General features: G+C 46.0%; 1 long non-coding RNA gene across 1 annotated transcript; it reads right to left on the reverse strand.

Annotated features, from left to right (window-relative positions):
* Positions 1-4,150: 4,150 nt before the first annotated feature.
* Positions 4,151-26,271, reverse strand: LOC147025247 (uncharacterized). Its single transcript, XR_015059407.1, has 3 exons — positions 24,176-26,271; positions 16,081-16,165; positions 4,151-6,111 (listed from the first exon to the last, which is right to left on the reverse strand). It is a non-coding gene; the product is annotated as an uncharacterized LOC147025247 (long non-coding RNA).
* Between the last annotated feature and the right edge of the window lie 337 nt (positions 26,272-26,608).

Here is a 26,608-nt window from a genome sequence, read left to right on the forward strand (position 1 = left end):
ACAGTACTCCTCCACTTCCCTCTGTCCTCAGCCAACTCTTTCCACTCTCCAACCACCCCTACTTTACTGATATCCCTCCTCACACAATCCTCCCATCTCAACTATGGTCTACCTCTCTTCCTTCTACCGTGCTCCCTCAACCTATTCGCTCTTTTTGCCATTCTCTCTTTTCACCATCCGCACCAAGTGTCCAGCCCATCTCAGCCGTCATTTCACCAACATCCTGGTCAAGCTCACCTGCACACCAATTTCCTCCCCCAGTTCATCCATCCTCCTCCTATCAACCCTCTTTACTCACTTGATCATCCTGACCGAGTTGTTCTTACAAACCTGCAGCCTCCGTTGTTATCTCTGTCGGTGTCACCGTCTCCAGACCGTAAAGGTAGGTCAACGTTACACACGACATCAGAACCTTCCCTTTCAATTTCCTCGATCTTTCTGTCTGCCATTCCTCCCCTCCCTCCACTCTCCTCCATGCATTTGCACAAACCTGAATCATCCTCTGCACCTCTGCTCTGATTTACCATCCCCAGTCACTGTACCTCCCAGATATTTAAACCTATTTCCCTGACTGGTCTCTTTCCCTTCAAACCTGATAGTAATTTATTTTCTCTGCTTCCTGACCCACATCACCTTGGTCTTCTCCAACCTCATCTTCAGCCCATGTCTCTTAAATGCCTCTTTCCACTTCCCCCCAGTCCTTCCTCAAACTCCTGCTCATTCTCCACAACAGCCAGATTGTCTACATACAGCTTCCTCTCCATGCTACCACTCAAGCTCACCTTCCTGTTTACCAGCTCCGTCACAATGATAAGCATGAATGCGCTGAGAGAACTTCCCTGCCTCAAACCGATGTTCAGGCTGAACAACTCGGACATCCCAGGCCCAACCAAAGCTCTTCCCTTCATTCCCTTGTACATCCCTTCCACCAATCTGACTTCTATTTCCGGCACTCCCATCCATCTCAGTGTTGTGGGGCTTCTCCAGGTCCACAAATCCCAATGCCATCTCACCTTGCACCTCCAACCTCTTTTCTACCAGCTGTCTCAACGTGAACATCCCATCCATCATCCCCTTATCCTTTCTAAACCCCTGCTGCTCTTCTCTAATCTCTATCTCCACACACTTCCTTATCCTCTCTAGCACCTTCATGACATTACTAAGGAGTGTCATGCCTCTGCACTTCCCCAGATCTTGAACATCTCCTTTCCCCTTCCATATCTGCACAATCAACTATGTCCTCCAGTCCTCCAGAATTGAACCCCGTCTCACACATACATGCAACAGCCACTTTGTCCAAATGACTCTGACTTCTCCCACTGCAATTATCATCTCTGTGCACACCTCATCAATGCCTGGTGCTCTTCCCTTCATCCTCTTCAATGCCATCCGCACTTCCTCCTCTGATATCTCCTCCACAACACGGTAGGTCCAGCTTGGCGTTGCTTTCTTCCCAGTTCAACAGCTCTTTGAAATATCCTTCCCACACCTTCAATGCTGCCTCCCCCCCTCTGTCACAAGCTTCCCACCATCATCCTCAATCACCTCCCCCCCACCTCCATCCCCCTTCATGTCCTTGCCATCCTCATCCCTGTCACGACCCAACTTATCATCTTCTTCCTCTCACCATCCTCTTCCATATCATTCCTTGCTGCTTTCTTTTTCTGCCCATACAGGTATAGCAACCCCACATCTAGCTGCCTCCCCTATCCTTGATCTTCTCTATCCTCTTCCAAAACTCCACTTTTTCACCAATTGCCTTCACTCTCTTTTTCATCTATTGTACCTGATTTCTATCTCTTAACAATGCCCCCTTTCCTGATGTCCTCCCACACAAAACTTCTTCAATTCCCCTAAATGCCTCTCCGTACTACTTCTACTCCTCCAAACCATCCACCACTTTGTTAAGTTGATCATACCTAGCCCTCATCCTCTCCTTGTACTCTACATTTCCCCTATACGTAACCGACCTAATAATCTTTCTCCCCCTGCTCTTAACCTCCCTCCTTTTCTCCATCCGTACCACAAACACAAGCTTGTGCTGGGTAGTAACATGCTATCCCTCCACTGCCTTACAATCCTTAACCCTCCACCACCAAATCAAGTTCTGTTCTATATTGTCCACTCCTATAGATAATCTTGTGGCTTTCCTGCTTTTCAAAGAATGAACTCGCTATGACCATCCCATTCCTCTCCACCAGCTCTCAACCTTTTCTATTCCTCATTCCCCAACCAAATTTACCAACACATTCCTCTTCACCCAGCTCCACTACTCCCACATGCTCGTTGAAGTCCCTCAATGTGCAGAATCACCTCCAGTGCTCAACATTTCCCATAATCCTCTCCAGTGTGTCCCTGAATTCCTGCTTCTCTGCCCCAGTCCTTCCAGTTTGTGGCCCCTATACCGACATAACACACGTCAGTTGCCTCTATCACCACTTGTGCCATAACTATCCGTCCCTTCCATCTTTCCACTCTGACCACCTGCTTGCTGATCTCATCCTACACCATTATTCCCACGCCATTACTCCTTCCATTCCCCACCTGCATGCACCAGCTTGTATCCTCCTACCAACCCCCTCGCCCTGTCTCCTTTCCATTTGGTCTCCTGCACACACAACACTTCCAACCTCCTCTACATCATCTCAACCACCTCGACGACTCTCCCCTCCATTGATCCCACATTCAAACTACCTCGCCGGGCCTGGCTTCTGAACCATTGCCCACCTGGCAGAGGTAGTACCTTCTTGATCAGTTTGGGCTGCTCAAGTCATCAATCGGCAGTGCTGACCTGCTGGATCTACTATTGTAGCCTGTTATTATAATCCTGTGTGTGCACGCACATCACTCTTTCTCCACTCCCCCCTGCTCATTCCTCTCCCCACCCCACCCCACTCACTCCCTCTACTCTTCCTCCCACCACCTCTCCCCTTCATTACGTCCCACTCTCCTTAACACATTAAATTTGTGCTTATTCAGTTTACAAACAAACGCTTTTCACAAGTCACTCGGTTCAATTCTCATCACACACTTGCAAAAACGCTCCTCGACTCCATGGGCACAAAGATTAACTGCAGCTCAAACGGCCGATCCACAAAACTCTCTTGAAAAGGGTTCTGATGTGGGATACTTAACAATGTGCTACGCTGTAATTTGTTCAGGGTGCTGGTGATGACTCTCCTTCTCTCCGATACCGTGGCATATTTTCAAATGTAGCACGGGAAGCGGCCGCCGTAAACGAGTGACAGATGAGCGCACGGACAGACACCATGGTCCGTATCTGTCACCAATATGTATTGTTACGGATTTGGAAGCCTCTTGCACAGTCAGCAGTCCCCACAGTTCAGTTATTTCGATAAGTATGTCTTTATAGTCAGGGTCCTGTCCTTCTGTCTTATGGGTTAATTTCATATGTGCTGCGGGTTTCTTTATAGTCAGTTTTTTGCGTTAAATCTCCCCTTCGCTCCTTCATCGCCATTATGCACGTGTTCCGGGCCACGGGCATAGGCGGGGTGAGGTCGACTCCGCCCAGCGAGATGGGTGTGCCTCGCAAACAATGAGGGATAGGAGTACCTTAGAAGCCCCCGACCAATCCGAAGACTTGTTACCTCAGGGCGGCCACACCCAGCCAGATGGGATGTTTGCCACCGTCCAATCAGGAGGCGAGTGGCCAGGGGGAAGAAATCTCTGGGACCTCGCAAAAAGGAAGAGTAGAGTGGTCGTCGTGGCCATTATTGCTCTTGGTGTGCGTCGGAGCAGTGATCGTGGTCATTGCTTTGGTCTGTCATCGTGGTGGTCTGCGATCGTGGTCTGCGGTCTTTGGCGGGGCTCCTCGTGGTGGTGGTGGTGGTGGTCGAGCAGCCAAGATCGTGGGCTCGTGGATTTCGGGTCGTGGGTTCGAGTCCTACCGTGGTGGGCTGGAATCTGTGTGACTGCACGAGGCAGAAAGGTACCCGGCCAGGTTCTGTTCCCCCAGCTGAACTATCCTCCTCGGCTGGAGGACCGAATAAAGACCTGACGGGGTCCATTTCGTGTGTGTGTGCGCGTGTGTGCGCGCGTGCGTGCGTGTGTGTGTGTGTGTGTGTGTGTGTGTGTGTGTGTGTGTGTGTGTGTGTGTGTGTGTGTGTCCGTCCGTCCGTCCGTGGGCCCCGTCCTTAAGTAGGAATTGCTTAAGTGTTTCCTTTTCATTGTACATTGCATTTTATTCGTGATTAAGTCTGCTCTGTGTCTCCCTCCCTTATAAATATACCCTCTTGTTAAATGTTCCAGTTCGTTGCCCATGTTTTCTTCCATTGACCCAGCATGCTTTGTGCTTGAGAACCAGTAAGCCGATTGGGCTGTTAGTTGTTGTTTGGACCGATGGACTTTGGTAATTCTGCTCAGTTACACCGGACCGAGGTCGCTAGAGCGACCCGGTTCGACAGAGTCCGTCAAGGGTGTGACTTCCCCGGTAATTTGACGACGTGGGTACTTAGGTATATTTAAATTTGGCTATTAACCCTACCCCACGCCCTCAGAGAATTGACGATCACGGTCCTAAAGTGACCCGTGACCTTCGGAGTTGTCCGAGAGTCACGACCTAAATTCCGGGTGTTCGGTGGGAGACGGCTCTTCTGCTCCACCTGGCGGCTGTTCCTTGCCACCGACCCCCAGCCCACAACAGTATGACTAGTGTAAAGCCCGACAGAAATGAGGGGGAAAAAGCATTCCCCCCCCTCCCTCCATCACCAGCATCACAGCACAGTTGTGCAATAATATATCTCACAGCTTTGTGGATTTACTTTTGTTTCATAAAGAAATGTAGTAACTGATTTTTCAAATGAATGAGCATAACTACTCACCCGGTCGTAAATATTTCACTGCAAATAAAAATTACTAACGTCTCACCTCTAATGTTATCGTTGTGAAAACCACAGGAAATAGTTATGCAATAGACCCAATTTCAGATGCGTGTCGTAAACGTTTTGGACGGCATAAATTCACCTTCATCGAGTGGAAACAAATGAAATGGTGCTCACACTGAAATAGTGTGTGCTCCCTTTCAGTGATTAATGCGACGACACTTCCGTGAACGTCAGGCCACTTCCTGCGTAACAAAGAAATAAATACACAAGGCTTTTATGTATTTAGATATTCGGATGGGCGAGGGACCATGTGTTTTAAGGTGTACATTGCTGCAGCTGTAACTTTTATAAACAAGTGGTAAGTCACCACCTGAAAAGTATTAAGCATCTGGGTGAACAAATCATCACAATTTGTATCATGAAGCACACAAACACACACAATGTGCCATGGTCTTGATATGGCAGTTCTGCTGAAGCACTCTCTTGAAAAGGGTTCTGGTGCAGAACACTCAACGTGCTATGCAGAAATTAGTAATTTATTCAGGGAGCTGGTGATAACTCTCCGACTCCTCTTCAAGGACACCGTGACATAACATCTTTAACGTCCAAATAATGCCGGCAGATGGGACGCCCAGTTTAACGTCCATCCGAGGGACGGCACCAGGCACATTGAATGCCTGTGAAACACCAGGATGACAGTTTATAGCTGAGTAGGGATTCATATCCAAACAAGACAACTCGGAGGCGAGCGTGCATCCGTCTCCAATATCCTGCCAGCCGAGAGCGAGCAGGTACAACAACTAAAGGTGAGCAGATGGTTTAGCTTCATGGAGATAAGAAGCTTGGACAAAAGAGAAATGTTTCTTAAAATGTGCTTCTGAAAAGCTTTTATCTCTTCACAATTTTAGCACTTTAAACACTTTAAACTTTAAACAGTTAAAGAAACAGCAACATTTGCATCAGTGGCAAAACAACATGCTTTACTCATCTTGACCTACCTATTGAAAAGAGATGTCAATGCAATGATGTTCAAAGCTTTGGACTGAAAGCTTCGCAGGAGTTACAGCGCATAGCTGTTGGACATACTTCATGGCATGTATACAAATTCTTTGGATACCTTGAAGGGTTAGGAGGTGCCAAGAAAGAACTTGGCACGACGGGGAATGTCTGGAGGGCGTCTACCTTTTGGATGCAGGTTTGGGGATCTGGTTTACCCAAAACAGGTCGTGGCTTATGGTGAGTGGTAGATGTTCCAGAAAGTGAACATCTGTCAAAAAAAACAAAAGATCACAGGAAAAGATGTAAAATTTGCCAGACAGTCATTATTGGGAGACAACAAGAACATCTGACTTACCTGGGTTAAAGTTCAATTTTTCTCTCGTCATGGACCACCCAAGCTCACAAGCACGGCAGATATAGAAACTTTGCTGAAGTTTGTGTACTTTTGGAATTTTTAGATTGTACTGCAGAGTGGAGTCCAAACAGACTGACAAATGACGATCGGTTTCATCATGATGCTTTGAGGGAAGTGGGTTTCCAGGAAGCGAGTGGAAGGAAAGAAATGATGTCAACAGAGAGAGGTTTGCTTGCCTGAGAGTTATGGACCCATCAAAATGATGGAAAATCGCAAATGGCCTGAGTGTGGCGGGTACGTCCATGTGTCAAGACACATTCGTGAAACTAATGTTCAGAAAGACAACTCGGACTTGCTCTTTGGAATCTGAGTTTGTTTATTCTTTTTTTCCAAGCAGAACGATGAATTTTCTCCCATTTCCAACTTCAATCTTTTAGTATTCTCATGAGCTTCCTACCATTTTTAATGTCATGTAATTTTGTGTTTTGTCCTCTATTTCACACATTTCTGTTTCCCCAACATCTGTCACACTTTTCTTTTCTTTTTCAAATCTCCATGAGTCTCCTTTCCTTCCGATCTTAGCCGTTCCTACTGCCCCACCCTGTGTTTTTATGCCAATATGAAATGCCCAAGTTTTTTTTTTTCCAGCTGACATTTAAATCTGTATAAAGTTCCATTAAATCCATCCCCAGTTACAAATATGGAATCTGATGCTTATGCTTTACTTCACCTACCCTGTGAAGTGCACCTTTCCAGCTGAATCGAGTTTTGGCTCAATTTTCCCTTTTTGTATACAAAGTTGAGGCTCCTGAAAGTTAGAACAGTGAATAAAACTCCACAAAACAAAACAAGGATGTTGGGAACAAGGAAAAGAAAACAACAACAAAAACAAGGAAAAGATAATGGTTTTGGATTGGGGATGATCTGAGATGGTGGTGAACAGCTGTCTTGAGGACTTAGAGGGAAGAACGAGATTGAAGAGTTGATTCCAGAAGTGGTAAAAGAGAGGAATGAATGAGGAGCTGAGCAGTGATCCTGGAAATCTTGACTTTGACATGTATTACAAATCTGGTTTCAAGCCATGGTATTGCAGTGGTAATCCCAATGTGCTTTCAGAGCTTGCAGTGAAACAGCCTCATGCCCTCTTGGGTCAACATGTATTTACAGTACATGGTGTGTGTAAGTAAATATGTATAGACTGAAGATGCATGGCAGATATTTTGGAATGAGGGTTACTGGAGGAGACATTTTGAGGTATGGGTGAAGGTCATGGTATCATGCTGGAAGCAGAAATGGAGGTCTTTGTCATCACAAGATTGCTTGTTCCCAAACCCACAAGCTGTATATTTTGTCTACACCGTTACTTAGTCTCATTGTGTTTTCTAAACTCGCTTGTTTGTGTTTGCCGCTGTACATCTTATTTATAAACAGCAAGCAAACAGTGGCACTTATGAAAAGAGAGACATGTTAGGGAGGGAAGGGGTAGACCCACTTACACACACTTACTCGTGCACACTTACACGCACACACTTGGACTCACTCGCATACTCACACACACTTTTACACTTGCACAAACACAATGATTGTAGTAAATTTACAACCCATAGGGGGTGATGTTCACTTCAACGCTTTAATCTTGGACATTTGATTCTCCAGCGAGAAACGCCTTTTTCTATCAAAACACAATCATTATAACCAGGAGACACACGTTCACGGTCATGCACAACCTCTCAAAGCAATACCCCTGCACCCTGGTTCTCAGGCCAAAATATTTAATGGCTTGGTTTAGCATTCAACGAACTGCTGTTTTTGCCTTGATGGCATCATCAGCAAGACAAAAATAAACCTTAAAATGCAAGGCTTTTGGCTCGGCCTTTATACTGTTTGAGTTCCCATTGCGGGAGGACTATTCTTGGCGAATACTTGTGTTGGAATAACTAACCACGTCATCGGTGATTTCACATTCGGCTGATCAATCGACGACAAGAAAATAAGATATGGGAGAACTCATCAACCAAAATTAACCTTACAATCCTAAAATTATTGCTGGACAAAAATGAACAAGACATGGTGAGGAGAGATAGGTGGATAGATGGATGGGTGGATAGATGTGGAGAGGAGAGATAGATGGATGGATGTGGAGAGGATAGAGAGATGGATAGATGTGGAGAGGATAGATAGATGGATGGATGGATGTGGAGAGATATATCGATGGATGGATGTGGAGAGATAGATGGATGGATGGATAGATGTGGACAGGATAGATAGATGGATGGATTGATGGAGTTGGAGAGGTCATTAGACTTCACTGCATTCCAATACAAAAACAATTGCTTCATAGACATAAATGTCCAGATGCCGTACAGATAAAGGTACACTCACTTGTGTGACCATTATGGTTGTATCATAAAAAAAAGATTTTTACCCTTAAAATCAGAAATGAACATCTGCATAGGTGGAAAGATGAAAATGTGTATATATATATATATATATATATATATATATATATATATATATATATATATATATATATATATATATATATATATATATATATATATATATATATACACATGCAATCGTACATATCTCTGAAACCTTTTTGTGTCTTTCGAGGACAGACTGCAGTTGAGGTGTAGTGATTTATTTTGTCTACATAGATGGAATGTATGACCATGTCAAGAAAAAAAAACAACACAAGATAAGAAAAGAGAGATGGAGAAAACAACAATAAAGTGTCTCTGTCTCTGCAGCTCCTGTCTATCTCTCTTCCCCTTCCCTAGCCCCCGTTTTTGTCTCTGCCCCTGTCTCTCCCAATTCCCTCTCTGTCCCCATCTCCACCCCCCTTCATCTGTCTTTTTCTCTCCACTCCCCCCCTCCAAACCACTCTATCTCCTCTGTCTCTTTTTCTGCCCTTCCCCTCCTCTCTGTCCCTCCCTCTCTATCTCTCTCTCTCTCTCTCTTTCATCCACATATTTGAGGGTCCCCCCCCACCCCCACTCCATGATCTGTTTTTTATTTTATTGGTGTTGGTGGTTTAGTATCATTTAATTCAATAAATAAAGGTTTTGAGTCTCTGATTACCTAAACTGATATCTTTCTTGAAGGTAATAATGTCACTGTTCATGTAAACTGACAAGTGCTATATTCACTTTCATGAATTCAATTTCATCCTGACTTGTAAGTTTAAAATTATTTACTTATTCCTAATCTTTGCAGTCACTGATTAAATCCAATTCGATTTGTCTACACCTTATCTCTTCGCCATCTAATTCCACTTGACAGAAGCAGTCATGACTTAACTCAATCGAGCAAACTGCATATTTGAAGATGAAAGTGCACTCATGGTCAGTCTATGTGACTCACTTTCTGAAATAAATGTGAAGTCGAACTTTGCAGCAATGTGTAAGCACTTTCCAAAAGTTGGTTCACAATATATACATAGAGACTTTCAAAATGACGTATGAATGCTAACGAGACGTGTGTGTGTGTGTGTGTGTGTGTGTGTGTGTGTGTGTGTGTGTGTGTGTGTGTGTGTGTGTGTGTGTGTGTGTGTGTGTGTGTGTGTGTGTGTGTGTGTGTGTGTGTGTGTGTGTGTTTACACTGACTTCGTTCTGCTCACCGGGCACTGTTAAGCTGCCGTTGCGAGCACGAAATCCAATTCAAATAATCTTTTAAACACAAGTTTCAGAGGAAAGAGTGGCAATTTCAAAATGGTTATCCACAACTGTTCTGTTCCTGAGACTCATGGAAATACGACAAACGTGTGGATGAGAGGTGTCGAGTTCATACCATTCCCTATTGGTGCATGTGAGTGGGCCGCAGTGGATATAATGTGCGCGCGCGCGCGCGCGCGCGCACACACACACACACACACACACACACACACACACACACACACACACACACACACACACACTCTCTTCTTTTACCAGTTGGTTAAAACAATCCAGTATTTCTGTTGCCCTAGAACCAAACATGGGTGTACAACAGATCACAGTGTGGGATGGGTGAAAGCATGACACCACTGCATGCTTGAAGTCTTTGAGGGAAAACTGCATTTGAAGATGGTTTCGGTAAAATGAAGTTTACTTAAAGTGGACCGAGGTTATGCTTTCATGTCTGTCTGTCTGTCTGTCTCTATGAGCAGGATCTCAAAAAGTTGTGGACTGATTCTGACGGAATTTGGTGTCCAGGTTGGGTGTGCGACACAGACAAACTGATTAGATTTTGGTGAAGATCTGGATCCAACAAAAAATTTTTTTTAATGATTCTTCACCATTGAGAACGTGATGTATCACAGTAAAGTGTAAAGAAAGACGTATGGTATACAACTCTGTTCATTTTACTGGATTCTGAATGTGCATATAAAAGCTCATTGTAAGATGTGCTTGATTAGTGCACATATAATAGTATGGAACCATTAACAAATTAATGTGGTAGTGCGCATACCTCCGCCAGGCTGGTTTGTTTTGTATCCCATTGATGGGCTGGATCTGGATCTAAACTAAAATCGAATCTGCTTGTTCTCATCATCCAGCCAACTCTTCCACCAAGTTTTGTCTTAACTCGTCCATAACTTTTTTGAGATTTAATTGTTGATTATATATCGCTTTTGGCCCCATCTCACAATGGTGAAGAATCATTGAAAAAAATTACCAGATGCAAATATTCACCAAAATCGAATCAGTTGGTCATTGTCCCACACCCAACTCATCCACCTAATTTAGTCCAAATCCATCAATAACTTGCCTCAAAAGGTACGCACACTTTGTCCTGGGTTCTCATGTCTGCCCAGCTCTGCTGTCATCCCTATGTTTCGTAGGCAGGGCAATTCATCAATGTGTGCGCCGTCCCTCGGATGTCGGTTAGTATTACGAGTAGTTGGTGTGTGTTAACCAGCATGAGTTATATTACACACCAAGAAAACTTCAATATTGTGTGTTCTTTCCCCATATTTGCACAAATACACTCTACATGTCAGAACGCAAATGAAACTACAACTGGGTGAAATGACATCTGCGCATCTCGATCTCAAACAACTTTTCATGTTTCCTTTTTTTGCAAATGTGTCAATTATATCATTCCAAAGTCTGTTTGTCATGATAATTCACGTTCAATACTCAGCATGGCCAATGAATTGAGCCTTCCCTCCATCATTGTGCTTCTCATGTCGTTTTTAATTTGGCTTAGTTTGCTGAAACTATCACAGGTGGAAGTGCAAAAAATTCTCAGAGCAATACAGATATTGTGGAATATTTAATGGAGTCCCATAGTCGTGTTCTGGTTCAGAAATTGAAGTGGGCCCAGAGGTTTGTCACCGAAGTTTGTGCTGTGGACACACTTCAGATGAGTGATTTCGTCTTCCAATTGACTCTGGGAGACAGACATCAGTGATGTATTTATTTGTGAACCTTGTACACGCTGTGGAGGTTTCTTTTCCATTCAGCTCTCGATAGCTCCAAAGAAAACGAAACAAGTTATGTCTTTCATTCATGGCCTCAAATCGCGTGGTGAGTTCTGCCAGAACAGAATCCACAGCAACAAAGAGACTACCTTGCCTCCTCTTCGCTTTCGGTTTTTCCGTCAATGGTCAGCGATTCCTCATGTGTTAGCTCTTCAAAAAACACTCTCTTCTTCGGTTTACACTGCTTTGAAAACCCAGCAGGAACATTCATAGCACTGGCTACAAGTTTTGATTCGGTCAGAATATCAGGCCACTTGTTTCGAAATTTCTTGAGGACACTCATGAGGTTATTCAAGTTTGAAAGCTCAACATCAATATAGTGGCTTTACTGGCTTCAATGACTGTTTCAGTTGTCTATTTCTCCAAGAATTTTCAGCCAAATTGCAGACATGATGATGCAGATGAATGAAGATACATACTTGATGGCAACATTAACATCATTCCTTGTTTTAGGAGTGAGATTCAGTGTGAGGAGCTGTTCCAAGGCCTCTCGTATACCAGGGAGGAACTTGGAAGTGCTGTCGTCTACAGATCACCAAAGATCTTTGCTCTCATGGGTGAAACTCTTCAACATGGACACGGAAATACCATATTTTTTTAAAATAACAACCGACATGGAGGTTTTCTTATTTTCGTCGTCAGAAGCACTTACCATGGGAAATTGGGGGTGTTATTCACCTATTCCTATATGGAGATTTGTTTCTCAACTCATTTCACCTGGATGGGGTTTGCATTTGCATCAAGATGTCATTACCTTGATTATCATAAGGTAAATTGTTCCCACAGTCGTTTATTTTGCGAGGGAGGGTGCTAATAGCACAATACTCAACATGGCAATGTAATTATTTTAAACTGTACTCGCATAATGAAACAAACAAGCTCAAATGAGCGAAGATCCTCGTCATCTTAATGATGACGTCATAAAAACGAATATGACATCATTGTGATGTATCAGGTTTGCGATAAATAATTATCTGTGCTAATTCCCGGCTTGATTCCCGCAAACAAAATTCAAACAGCTTGCCTACTTTTGGAGATAATGGTATAGGCGATTTCCATTGGCGGCGATATTATGACGTCAACTTTTTTCTAGGAAGAATTTCCAAAATCGGAGATTGTTCCTGCCTGCGCGTCGGTTTTCTGCATATACATGGCAAGTTTCACGAAGATCCGATGAAAACTCTGGGTTGTGAAACAAAAAAAGTCAAAAAATAGGAATGACATCATAAAAATTGATATGACATCATAGTGATGTATCATATGTGCGTTAATTCATCTCTGCTAATGCCCTGTTCGATTCCCGCAAACAAAATTTAAAAAGCTTGCCTAGTTTCGGAGATAATTTTTTAGGCGATTTCCATTCGCGGATATATTTTGACATCATAACTTTTTTTTTCTAGGAGGAATTTTCAAAATCAGAGACGGTTACTGTCTGCGCAGGGTATTTTTTACATATATATGCCAAGTTTCAGGAAGTTTCGATGAAAACTGTAAGCTATGAAACAAAAAAGTCCACAAGAAGAAGATGAATAACAACAACGTGAGTAAGACTTAGAGATCCTGCAAGAGGATCTAAAAATTTAAGGAATAATTACGGGCCCCTATTCGATCTGGGCCCTGGGGTGGTTATTCCCCTCCCCCCTCCTCTCGCGGCGCCCCTGGGAGGAACTGTTGAAAGGATGTTTGATGGAGGGGAGATTATTGATGGACCGTTAAAACAGGCCGATGGGGTATTGGGGGGATGATTGAAAGTAGCAGAGGGATTGAACAGAATGATGGTGTGAAGGAAGAATGATTGAAAATAAGTGGGGTTGAACAGAATAATGGTGTGAAGGAATAAAAGATTGAATGTAACAGAAGGGGAGGGGGGGTTATATTACATGGGACAAACAGCCGAGCCAACACATGCCCCCTCCCCCCCCCCCGCCCAAATAGCCCTTTAACAAGGGACCAACTACTATCGATCCAAAGACCAATAAAATAACTGATCATCAGGTCACCAATGTGTCCATGTATGCTCACCCCTGGGGTAAGTTTTCCAAAACCATAACATTACCCCCTCCCTTTACTAGATTCGACCCAAGTCTGCAAACTCATGTGCACATATCAGGTGTGGTTCCCTCTGGTACGATTTACCTCGCCTATCCCCTGAGTGCGACAATGTATACACGTCCTGCGTTTGAAAATAATGAAAACGAATGTGTTGGATTCTCTTACTCTAACTCATTCACACAAGACAGTTCTAAATGCAACAAGTCTGAAGACGACGATGGTTCACGAGTGGTATTTGACGATGTAGATTGTTTCCGAAGTCAAGGATGAGACAATGTGATAATGTTTCACCAAGTTATAAAAATGATCAACATGATGTGGTACGAGCGACAGGTTATTAGCTGCAAAACGTCGAAAACCCAGTTTCGTTCAACAACTTTAAAAATTTGACCTTTGCATAACCTTTAAAGGTCCCAAAACAATGTTGTGGACATTAAAATAAGGAAACAGGATACGTGCTATAGCTTATTGGAGTTAGTTCGTCGAAGAAGGTCGAAAACCCGGTTCGATTCCCACAACTTTGAAAATTTGACCTTTGTGAACTTTAAAGGTCAAAGGTCAAGGATTATGACCTTTGGTGCAAAACTTCCTCTGGAACATTCCAGGAACAATATAACGTCATATAGGCTATATGACATTTCGCACTCCTCGGACTATCCATACTTTGATGAAATCAGCGTAAAAACAAACTTGAAGGGGGCGCCACGGGCAAGGCGTTCGAGACAGAGCAAAATGGTTTCAAGACTTTGGGTGGGGAATGACCTCAAGATTATGCATAAAAAATAGTCATCCTAGCTCTCAAAGTTTGGGCGGTCATATGAATTTTATGTCAAACTTCGCAATTTTCTAAGTTCGTGAACTTGTGACCTTGACCTTGGGACGAAAATGAAAAATCGAGCTCCGTGGGGGCTATGCAGGTGCCATTGGGTTAACCAAATACTGAAACCCCTGCCAGATTCGACAAACCCCCTCGGATAAGATGCAAATTGAAATCGGCTACCCCCTAAAACACATGTTTTTTGGGCGTGGCTCCGCCCATAATGGGCGCACCACGCCCATTCTCAGGAAAACACAACAATATCATGATATAAACCTCCCACCACAATTTTATCAGGATCGGATCAAAACCCACGGAGCTTTGCTCGGGACAGACAGACACACACCAATAACGAATATAGTGGTCACTTGTTTTTTTCATGAAAATATTTTTTCTTGAACCAATTATGCTAAACACATACCAGGTGGGCTTAAATATTTTTACAACAATTATTTACATACTTCGCATTGGTTCGGTCCCTGGTACAAAAATGAAAATAAAAAACGCTCTTCAGCCTCTTCTGGGCAACAGGTGGCCATCAAATCATCCTTCACTGTTGAAGACAATGCTCAGGGGGACGTTGGGGGAGGGGGGTGGCGGGGGGGGGGACACAGGTGGGACCACATGGCCAGATGTCAGTAGCAGTCTTCATGACCCATGTGGCCCATATTGCACAAAGATCTTTGTACTGGAAGGCATCATCACAGAGCCATCATTGGGTTAGACTGCCCTCCAGTCCCTGGGGATTATTCTGCTCCATTTGCTGTAAACTTTAAGTGGGCCACAACAAGTGGTCCTTGGCGCAAACAATGAATAGGGCCAAACAAAAGTGGTCCTCGGTGATGAAGAATAGGGCCACACAAAAGTGGTCCTCGGTGATGAGCTTGGGGCCACAGCACAGTGGACTCTACAGGTGAACTGGGGAAGGCATAACGAGTGACAGGAAACAGGTGAGACAACAGGCACATGCATGGCAAAGGCAAACCAGGCTTGGCAGGCATCGCTGGCCAGCTTCTCGGTGCACACACACCTGAGGGTGGTGGTGGCAGTGCCAGCCAATCTGAGAACGGGCTCTGCCCTAACCTCACCATTCCCCCTTAATCTAATGGGCCTATTCTTGTCAGGGTCTGTGCTCCCCAGTCCCTGTCTGTGCCTGCTCTACCGGAGGTTCCCTCATTAAATTGTTCCTATGTCTCCCAACTCGAATATCCATCTCTTGGGTTCCCCTTTGTCGGTGCCAAATTCCTAATAAAATCTCTCTTCCCTTCAGAAGAAAAGGTGGATCTGTGGGAACCTGAGCGCAAGTTCAAGATACGTCTGCAGGTCCTACGGCTTCTCCAGGCGAGTGAATCCAGTGGCCAGTGATTGCCTGAATGGTGGATGGTGCAAAGGGGCAAACACAATACTTTGAACTACTCTATCCATTATTACATCAACAATTAAACTTCCCCAGGACTTACAATATGTCTATTTAAAGTATGTGGTTCTAACAACCTAATTCATCCATCACTCCACACATTGGTGCTTACACTGGTTAGGGCCTTACCCTCTGTTCTTCATCCGTGCCTCTGCACAATTTCCTGGCTGGGCAGTGTGGCCCCATTGGCAGGTCTGCACACCTCCATACACACCTGCATACACACAGTAGCACCCCCGACACGCTAAGGCCGCCTCCGAGCTTACCTGCTCCACTACGAATTATGGGGAGAGTGCTCCCAGCTTCCTTTCGAAGACTAATGCTCCTGTGCCTGGGGAGGGCCACTTCTAATGCCCTCACTGGCACAATTATTATTTTTTGAAACTACCCCCTCTAACTAATCTAGCCTAGTGCTCCTTTGCCTGGGAAGAAGGGGGGATTGTTCACCCACACACACATGCACACAAAAACTCTACCCTACTGTACTCTACTCTACTCCAATGAACCCCCTGTATCTGCAGAGGTGCTCAGCCTAGCCTCCGCCTCTAAGGCTGAAGTGATCCATGAGGGCATTTTGTCACCCCTGTAAGGTCATAGTCGGTCGACGTAGACGATCTGGGGAGGGGCCCGTGGCCCCATTTTGATCATGATCACTACATCACAGATTTATGACAGGACGATCCCCGGGCCCTGCCAAGGCGAGGTGAGCTTTGGGTACTTGCCCTTCCTTCTCTGGGGATTGAAGAACCAAATCTTCATCCCCGGATAGTACACACTCTCCTGGCTCCGGTGGTCATACCTGCCCTTCATATTTATGCCCGCTAAATGGAGTTGGCGGCATGCGAAGACACGGACCCGTTCGATGCCTTCTTCCGAGTGATGTGCATAACCCTCCCTCAGTGGTTTATCAGGATGCTCTGGCACTGGACCGCATAGCAGATCGATGGGAGTCCATAACTTCCGCCCGTACATAAGCAGTGTGGGGCTGCATGCAGTGGTTCCATGCTGACTGGTCCGGAAGGCCATCAACAAATACGGGAGATGTTCGCGCCAGTCATCCTGATGGGTGGTAGTGAACAAGCCCAATTGTTCGATCAAGGTCTTGTTGAACCTTTTCACCATCCCGTCAGATTGTGGCCTGAAGGGTGTTGTCCTGGTTTATCGAATTGATAAGAGACTGAACACTTCTTTTAGCAATTGGCTTTCAAAATTTCTTCCCTGGTCTATGTGCAGCTCTTCCGGAATCCCATGCCGACATACAAATCCTTCCATGAAGGCCTGTGCCACAATCGCAGCTTCTTGGTTGGGGAGTACATATGCCTCTGGCCATTTGGTAAAATAGTCCATGACCACAAGGATGCATTTGTTACCTTGGCGGGTTTGGGGTAGTCTTAAAATGTCCATAGCCACCTGCTCAAAAGGGGACCCCACCTGGTGTAACTGAATGTGGGCCCTCATTCACCATGCCTGTCCCTGTTTAGCAGTACAGGCATCACTTGCTCGACACCACCCCTGTATATCGCGCCCCACATGAACCCAATAGAACACACTGCAGACGTGAGATGTTGTCTTTGTCCTGCCCAAATGTCCGCTGGAGCGGGTACCGTGCACCTGTTGTAAAATTGTGGTTTTAAATTTGTCTGAGACTATTACCAGCCAGAATGTTTTTGTCAGAGGGAATTTCCACCCACTTGCGATATAACATGTTGTCTTTCAATTCCAAGGTCTTTCATTGAGCCCAGTACGCCTTTGTTTGTGCTCCGAGTGGGGTGACTTCCTCCCCACTGGGCCTTTTACCTGTCCGGACCCACTTGTACACCGGTCCCAGTGTGGGATCCTCCCGCTGGGCCGTGCTCCATGCCAAAGTTCCAAATTCCTCATCTGCGGTTAGTGGCAAGACTTACCCTGTAACCCGGGCTGCACGGACTAAGATCTTATGGGCTGGGTCTGCTAATTTGTCCATGTCCTGATGCCTTGTGCAGAATTTACAGTTTTCCCCCAGACAAGGGTGTCAATAGAGCGCGTTGGCATTCCCGGCTCTCTGTGCCACATTGAAATTGTACTGCTGCAATTTCTCCAACCACATTGCAATGTGGCCCTCAGGTTCCTTGAACTGTAAGAGCCAATGGAAAGTGGAATGGTCCGTTGTCTCTAAAAATTTCCACCCGTACTTGTAAGGGTGGAAGTCAGTCACAGCAGACACCATGGCCAATAACTCTTTGTGAGTTACGCAATAATTTCGCTTGGGCCTACTCATGGCCCGACTGTTATATGCCATCACTCTTTCCATGCCCCCCTGTGTCTGAGCCAAGACTGCACCCAATCCTTCCTGGCTTGCATCTGTCTCCTTGAGGAATTGGCAGAAATCATCAATTCCTGCCACTTCCTCCAGGGCTTGCATCAGTCTCCATCCGTCCTCCAGGCTTGCATCAGTCATCGGTGGGGTAAGCCAAAACGGGTGCAGATGTCAAACACCCCTTTAATTTGAGGAAGGCAAAGTTGCACTCACATGTCTAGTTAAACCTCGTCCCCTTCTCCTTAAACCGGTGAAGGAGCCTGGCTATCTCCGCAAATTTTGCCACAAAACGCTGTTAATAGAAGCAGTCCCCAAACCCCCCATACCTCTTTGATGTTGTGAGGTACGGGCCACTTTTCTACGGCCGTGATTTTACCTGGGTCGGTTTTCACTCCCTCGCGACCTATCACATGACCGAGATAGGCCACCTCTTTTGCGAACAAAGTGCATTTTTCCAGACTATTTCAAACCTGCCTGTCTGAGGTGCCCAAACACCGAGTCCAAATTGGTTATAGCTTGGTCAAATGTTGTGGCGTGCACCAGAATGTCATCCAATTACACAAGGCATGACTGCCATGGCATGCCACCGAGTATATGCTCCATAAATCTCTCAAAGGTGACGGGAACATTACACAAACCAAACAGCATCACAGTGAACTGATACAGTCCCTTAGCTGTGGAAAATGCCATTTTCTCCTTCCGTGCCTTATCCATATCCACCTGCCAATACCCACTCTTGAGGTACAAAGACGCGTGGTCCCATCCTTTTCAATCAACATAACCGGTGACATTCAAGGACTTCCCAAGGACTCAATGACACGTGCTTCAAGCATCTTTTCTACCTGCTTGTCAGCTTCCTCCCTCTTGCTCCAGGGGAGCCGTCGGGCAGGCTGACGAATGAGCCGCACCTCACCGGTGTGGATCTGATGTTTCACCAGGCCTGTACGCCCGATGTCCTCGGAAGACAGAAGATGTCTAAATGACAATTCATTAATTTGTGGAAGGCCTCCCGCTGGGCCTCCTCTAAATCTACGCTCCTCCGATTTTCCATCTCACAAGTGGGATCGAGCCAATTCATGCTAGTTTCTGGAGATTCCCTCTGTGGTCGGTCTGGCTGGATGTTTTTGTCTCTCACCTCCGCAATGTTTACAACTGGGGTGTAGCTGGCTACCTTAGTGCTGCGTCCTATAGTACGTGGTTCTGTATTTAGGTTAATTATTCTTATCATCATAATGGGGCTCTTGGTGCTCACGAGGGCATGGCCCGCAACTAAGTCAGGGATGGTTTGTCCCGTGAGCAGCTCAACCAGGCCAGAGGACTCTCGCCAGGTCGGGTGAGTCCGCCATTGCGTCGGAACTATTGACTCGGTGCCCAGGGGGATTGTCACAGGATCAGGAGCCTCCAGCTCCACGCTCTTGTCCGTGCCCACACCCTCTAATATCAGCTCTTCAAACCCCAACCGAAGAACACCCTGGCCCAGGTCAATTTCCCACCCACCAGCTGTCAACAAATCCAACCTGATTTGACAAGGGTCGCACACCTCAGCCACCCATACCTCTATTCGCCATTTACACTGCCCCAACCTGAGGGCTACAAAACCACATCATATGATGGGGGCCGTTGCCCCAGGAGCCAGCAGCAAACTATAGTTTTGCAAATTCTGGATCTCATCCCAACCATTTGCACTTAAATTCAGGATCACAGGGCTGATGATCGTGGCCCTTGCTCCTGTGTCCACGACAGTGTCTACCCCCACGCCTTCAATTTTCCACCTAATCGTCAAACTACTCTTGCCAATTTATCCACAATCAATGACTTGCCATGGAGGCGAGAGCTCTGGTCCATCTACCACTACCGAACACGGCCTGTACGCTAGGCACTTATTGGTTTCCTGGGGCCTAGCGGAGGGTGAAAGGGTGGCCAGCAAGTTTGGGGCGCATTGGTAGGAGTTGGTGGGCCGGGGTCTATCCCGACGGGGATATCTACAGTCCCACGCTATGTGACCCAACCGGTTGCAGTTAAAACACCTCACTGGGTAAGGTGTATGCCTCTTGAATTCAAAATTCCTCCCCCTGCAGTTCTGAGTTTGAGTATTCCCTGGTGACTTTCCTGATGCTATCACTGGAGCCACCTGCCACGGCCCTGCTCTTCTTAATTGCCTGTCTACCACCTCCCAAATCATTTTCATTAGGTTTGCCACACTCAAGGCAACCCCCTCCCTGGACCTGCATTGTTTTCAGGGCGCACCTGCCTCACAGTCGCAGGATGATACTCGCCCCAGGCGTCAGCGGCCTTGCTGCCTCCCAGCAGGCTGCAGTGTCAACCGCTTCGCTCATGATGGTTGGGCGCCAAACAGACCGGTGTGCCTTGAGGTCAGGGTCTGGGAGGCGAGGTGGGGGGCTGGATAAAATAGTCCAGGACCAGGTTTTCCTGGGCAGATGTCCTCATGCCCGCATGTGCGTTCCCCAGCATGTGGAGAATTTTGTGTGCCAATTCCTCAGTCTCATGGGGCTTTCATTTTCATACTGTGAGCTGAGCTTTAAAACACCGATTTGGAGTAGAACAACAAAGCGAGCTTGTTAGAGCCGTAATGAGGTCCTGTACTGACACTGCACCATCGGGTATTGTGGTTAGAACTTCACCGCACAATGCTGCCACCAGATGCACCCTACTTTTGTCTGGGTTCCACCTGTTGCCTCGAGCCATGCACTCAAACTATGCCAAATATGCCCTCAAGTCACTCTTACCATCATACAGGGCCAATGGCACCACTTGGTGTCCTGGGGTTTGCATGACACACACCAGTCCTTGCCGGCCCGATGCGTGGGCGAACCCTGCATATCCCTGCGGTGCTGTGTACACGGTGGTGGTGGGGGGGGGGGGTGGGCTCACGCCTCCTGTCAGTCAAGCTCACGGATACCCCTATCCATACCACTCGTTCCTGGCATGCACTCTGTCATATTCGCTCTCTGCACACTCGGCACACAATCCAGGCCTCTCATCACTCGAAGAAACCCCCGGTCCTTTATCCCAGCCCCCCTAAGCTCGACACACACCCATTTGCACCATGCACCCGTGTCAGCTCACACCATCTTACTTTGACCGGATACCTCCTCCTGATTCGCCTTGAGGTTTCCTATCCTCTCCACCTGTACCTTTAACATGTTATCTTGATCTTTAAGCCTTATTTCAACACATTCCATCAATTCTGCCTCAATTTTCTTTACCCTGTCTCGACTCGTTCTTCCTTCACTTTATCTATCTCGTCTCTTATATTTATGATATGCCTGGTGTTTGCTTCATGGTGAGGGTGGTGGGCTTGCAATCCTGATCCTGAGTTCAAATCCCACCTGGCTGTTGAATTAATACCAGGTGGGGTTGACTCTGCCTGTCGTTCTTCCGAGGTTGGCAAAATGTGTGCCAGCTTGCTGGTATCCTGTGTCAGAGTGGTGACCCATCTAGGATTGCGCACAATAGCCAAGGAGACTGCTTCAGCAGCACCAACATTGCACAGAGTATGGTCCCAATGGATGGATGGATGGATCTTTACGATCTCCTGCACGGCTCCCTTAAGTTCCTCTTCTGGAATTACTTTCGTGTCTTCTATACTCTTTCATTTAACATTCCCTCATCACGAAATGCTCCCTTATCTGTCGTTCTTTTGTTTCTATTGTTTGTCCCATCTCCTCTGTTTTCTGGGTGACCTTGTCTTTTCTCACCTTACATTCCTCATTCATTGCTATCAGTTCCCCCTTGGTTTCTCTTTGAGTCTTTTTCAATTATTTTATTGCCTCCTATGACCTCCCATTTCTATTCTTAGTTGTTCCTGCCCTTCCTCAAGTCATTTTATCTCCGTCTGTATTTTATCTGTCATTTTGATCTGACCCACCTTCATCTCTTCCCAGGCACCGTCCACACACCTCCTTTCTCCGTACACCTCATCCCGTACAGCCTGGAATTTCACTACCACATCATCGCCCATTGCCTTCATGTCATTCCTTAAGCCATCACACATTGCCTTCGACTCTGTTTGTTTCGCATCCATTTTGTTGCCTATCATTTCCAGTCTGTTGCCCATCGCTTCCATGTCATGCCTTAAGCCATTGCCTTCGATTCTGCCTGTACTGCATCCATTTTATTGCCATCGCTTCCAACCCTAACTCCATCTTTGCCATTATCTGTCTCATGAACAGCATCATCAGATCGTTGTCGGACTGCGATGGTGATGCTGATCCGCTATCCTGCACCAGGTTTTCCGGAGAATGGGGGTGGGAGTCTTCGAGCTCTGTTGGTATTTCCATGGTGCCCTCTACTGCGCCCTCTCTGTCAATTTCATCTGTCTATCGATAAATACTGTTACGGTTGTGGGGGAAGGTGGAATAATTTAATAGGGAATATAGCATTGTGTAGAGTTGCTTGGTCCGTAGACGTGTAGGAGGCATCTCAATGTAACTAATTCGGGAAACTGTGAGCTTAAGTGTTACGTGTTGCCACACGAGGGGGTGGTGTCATGTTAATTACCGAGGGTTTACGAATCAACTTCCCCAGTATGCAATCGCCCCTCTGTGATTTTTCCCTCTCTCTGCGCTCTGTGGAGCGGGCAGAAAGCCCCGCCTTCAAAAGGTGACAAAAGGCGGTCACACCCTGAGGCTGATGATTGATGGGCGTGACGTCGGAAGCTTGCCGAGCAGGCAGAAGCCCCGCCTTCCTGGGATTTGTGTGAGCAGGCCACGCCATGGAGGCGGAGGATATAGGCGTGATCGAGAGGAAGGTAGGCTTGTGCATTTTGAGAGGCATGATACTGAATAGGATGAGAGATCGGCAGAGCGCACGCCCAAGGTCAGTGTGAGGAATGCACAAGGCAGAGTTGATTCGGAAGATAATTGGAGGCGGGAATTCAGGGTTGGTGCATTTTGGAGAGCCGTGATCGAAGAGGAAGGGGGTTGCGGATTTTGGAGAGGCGAGAGCGGAGGGTGAGCGCATTCCGAGGACGACGACAAGACCCTTGTATTCGTGTTGAGGCGATTTGACCCATGTGGTGAAGCAACACACTGGCTTTGGCTCTTTGTTGGGTCGGTGAGGACAATCGGTGCATGAAGCCGTTGCACTGGGTCTCTGAGCTTTGGTGTGGAGTTCCGCTCACGGATTGTCGGGTGTGTGTTTGTCCCGCCATGAGAGAAGCGCCATTTTGTAGCACGCGTCTCTACGTGCGAATAGAAGCACCTCGATTCCAAGTTCCACAAAGACCAGCTCTGAGCCAACCTCAGTACAAGAATAGTTGAAAGAAAGGGTTTTCTTTTTATTTTGTTTCCCCGTTTTCTGTATTTGAGTCCGTGTGAGGAGGCACCTCGACTTTAGGATTTATGTAGTTCATTTATATCATTACCTTTTGAATTACTGTCTTTTGTAAATATTCGTTTATTTTCATTAAATGGGTCCTTTTGCGCATGCACTGGATGTGTGCTTACATGGACTTGGTTCTGGTCGCCGAGCACTTTTTGACCTGTCATTGCCAGCACAAAATCCATAATTCCAAGTCTTTCAAACATAATTTTCAGCATTTAGACGAGTGTCAATTTCAAAATGGTTAACAATAATTGTTCTGTTACTGAATAAATAAATAAATAAATAAATAACATATGATTCATGGAAATAGAGGAAATACGACAAATATCTGGATGAGAGGAAGTGTTGATTTCTTATCATTTCCTATCAATACAATTAGCGGTCACAATGAAAATATTTTAAACACACAGGTGCACGCGCGCGCACACACACACACACACCAACAGATGCAAATTTTGGAAAATTTTTCTTGTGGCCCCAGAACCAAAGAATACACTATTTATAAAAACCCTCTCAGCTCCTATAGCTCCCACCTCCCTCACCCTCCCAACATAAGAGTAAATATCATCATTTTAAACTTACCGGGCGTAGTAGCGTGCGCCTGTAATCCAGCTACTCGGAGGCTTGGGTTGGAGGATCACTTGAGGATGAGAGCTCTGCACTGAGCCGTGCTATGAGAGGGTGTAGGGCAGCCCGGAATCATGGCGAAACCCAATCCATATCCCTGTGTCGTAAGAGGCAACCAGGGTTGCGTCAGGAAGGGCATCCGGCGTAAAAACTAAGCCAAATCATTATGCGGATCATAACGGATGATCTGCTGTGGCGACCCCTAATGGGAGCAGCCGAAAGAAGAAGAAGATCATTTTAAACTTTCCCAGCACATTCAAAAGCCCCAGATATCTCCTTCCCATCAGTGTTCAGAAGCACCTAATCCAGATACACAGTCCATTCACTGGTAGCGATCCGTCGGGGATTTGTGTACCAAATGCCTTTCCACTCAGTCCTAACACCGGTCCACATGGTCGGGAGTTTGAAGGACGAGCAGCTGCCCGTTCGGTGACTTGAGAAGGTTCCCCCAAATCTGTCATTGTGCAGAGGCAAAACTTTTCTCAGGTACTTTTCCAAGTATTTTCAACTTATTTCAGAAGCTTTGTGAACTATTTTAAGTTACAATACTCGTCTCCCACACAATATAAGTACTTTACAATGGTCTGAACACCGACGTTTCCTGGGGTTTCTACACATGCGTGCCAAGCATTCTTGGACAGAATACATCATTTTGAAAGTCACGTATTCCTTAACACCACTTTGCATGACACATACAGGATAATAAAAACAACAACTAGAATGGCACTTGATAGAGTGCATACCTCCAACAGTTTACATTTCGCATCTGTACCTCAACAAAAATCTCAATGGCTTGTTCTTGTCACTGACCAAACTCATCCACAAAGTTTTGCCAAAAATTATCCACAACTTTTTGAGATATTGTGTTATATTTCGTTTTGGTCCCATCTTTTAATGGAGAAGAATCACTGAAATGTTTTTTTTAATTCTCCTATCCAGATCCAGATCTTCACCAAAATCAAATCAATTCTTGTCACACATCCAACCTGCCAGCCAAGTTTCATCCAAATCCGTTTATACCATTTTGAGATATCGTGCTACATATCGTTTTTGGCACGATTTCTCAAAGGCGAAGAATCACTTTTAAAATTCTAGGATCCTTCACCAGATCTTCACCAAATTCTAATCAATTCCTCCCTGTCACACACTCAACTTATCCACCAATGTTCATCCAAATCCGTCCATAACTTTTTGAGATATCCTGCTCATAGATAGACAACAACAAAGATGTGCTTAGCACAATAGATTGTGAAATCCATCACCAACATGCTTCCTGGTTTTGATTGATGAACCAATTCAGTGACCCATTTTATATGTATGTATATATGTATATATGCATGTGTATATATATTGTTACGGTTGTGGAAATTCACAGAACACTATTCAGGTTCCCCGAAGATCAGTTATGTCGATAAGTGTGTGTCCAGGTTAGATTTCCCCACTGATGTATAACGGGCTGTGAATCTTGAGGTAGTGTTATTATGTTCCTATTTTTATTTTAAACAATCATCTCCTCACCACCTTCTCCACAACCGCCAACATCTCATCACCTTCTCCACAACCGCCAACATCTCCTCACCACCTTCGCCACCACCGCCATCATCTCCTCACCACCTTCTCCACAACCGCCAACATCTCCTCACCACCTTCTCCACAACCGCCAACATCTCCACAAACAACATCTCTACAACCACACCACCTTCACCAAAACGCCAACAAACTCCAGAACAACGCCACAAAGTTTACAACCACGGAATCTCTACAAACAAAAAGAACAACTCAACAACTCCCGCCCCGATATTCCGGGACAAAAACAGGATTGACGGTTGGGGCAGGTCCCTCAGATCGGGAAAACAAAAGTGACGGTTACAAAAAGTATGCTGCGAAGAAAAAGAACCCGATCACTCCTCGGATTTTTCCCCCGCGTGCTGAGAAGGGAGGGCGAATGCCCCTGGGCGATAAAAAGCCGTGTTCGCTGGCTGGAGAGAGTCGAGTTGGTGAGAGAGTCGAGGGGGTGAGTGGAGTCGAGTTGGTGAGTCCAGTCGAGTGGAGAGTTGGTGGAGTCAAGTGGAGATCGGGTCTGGAGATCGGGTCTGGAGACCAGAGTTGGGAGACGAGAGTCAGAGTCTGGAGACGGCCGTGGAAAGTCGGGCGCGCTGCTCGGCCCTGGACCAACCAAGCCGCCATTACAACAGCTGCCGCTTTGACAATAGAGACATAAGGAGGGTCGCTGACAGAAAGACCCATCGAGTCGCCTCAAGGGCGACAAAGGTAACCTGCATGGCCTCACGGAGCTCCTTCGGTCATCCCAGCTTCGAGGAACATTAAAAGCTTACGAGCCCAGTGCTATCTTTCTTTTCTGGGGTTTTTGCATGGAAGTCTGTGGCG

The sequence above is a fragment of the Eptatretus burgeri genome, chromosome 6, assembly GCF_056783735.1.
Source record: "Eptatretus burgeri isolate ZD-2024b chromosome 6, Ebu_testis_v1, whole genome shotgun sequence".
Classification (NCBI taxonomy): domain Eukaryota; kingdom Metazoa; phylum Chordata; class Myxini; order Myxiniformes; family Myxinidae; genus Eptatretus; species Eptatretus burgeri.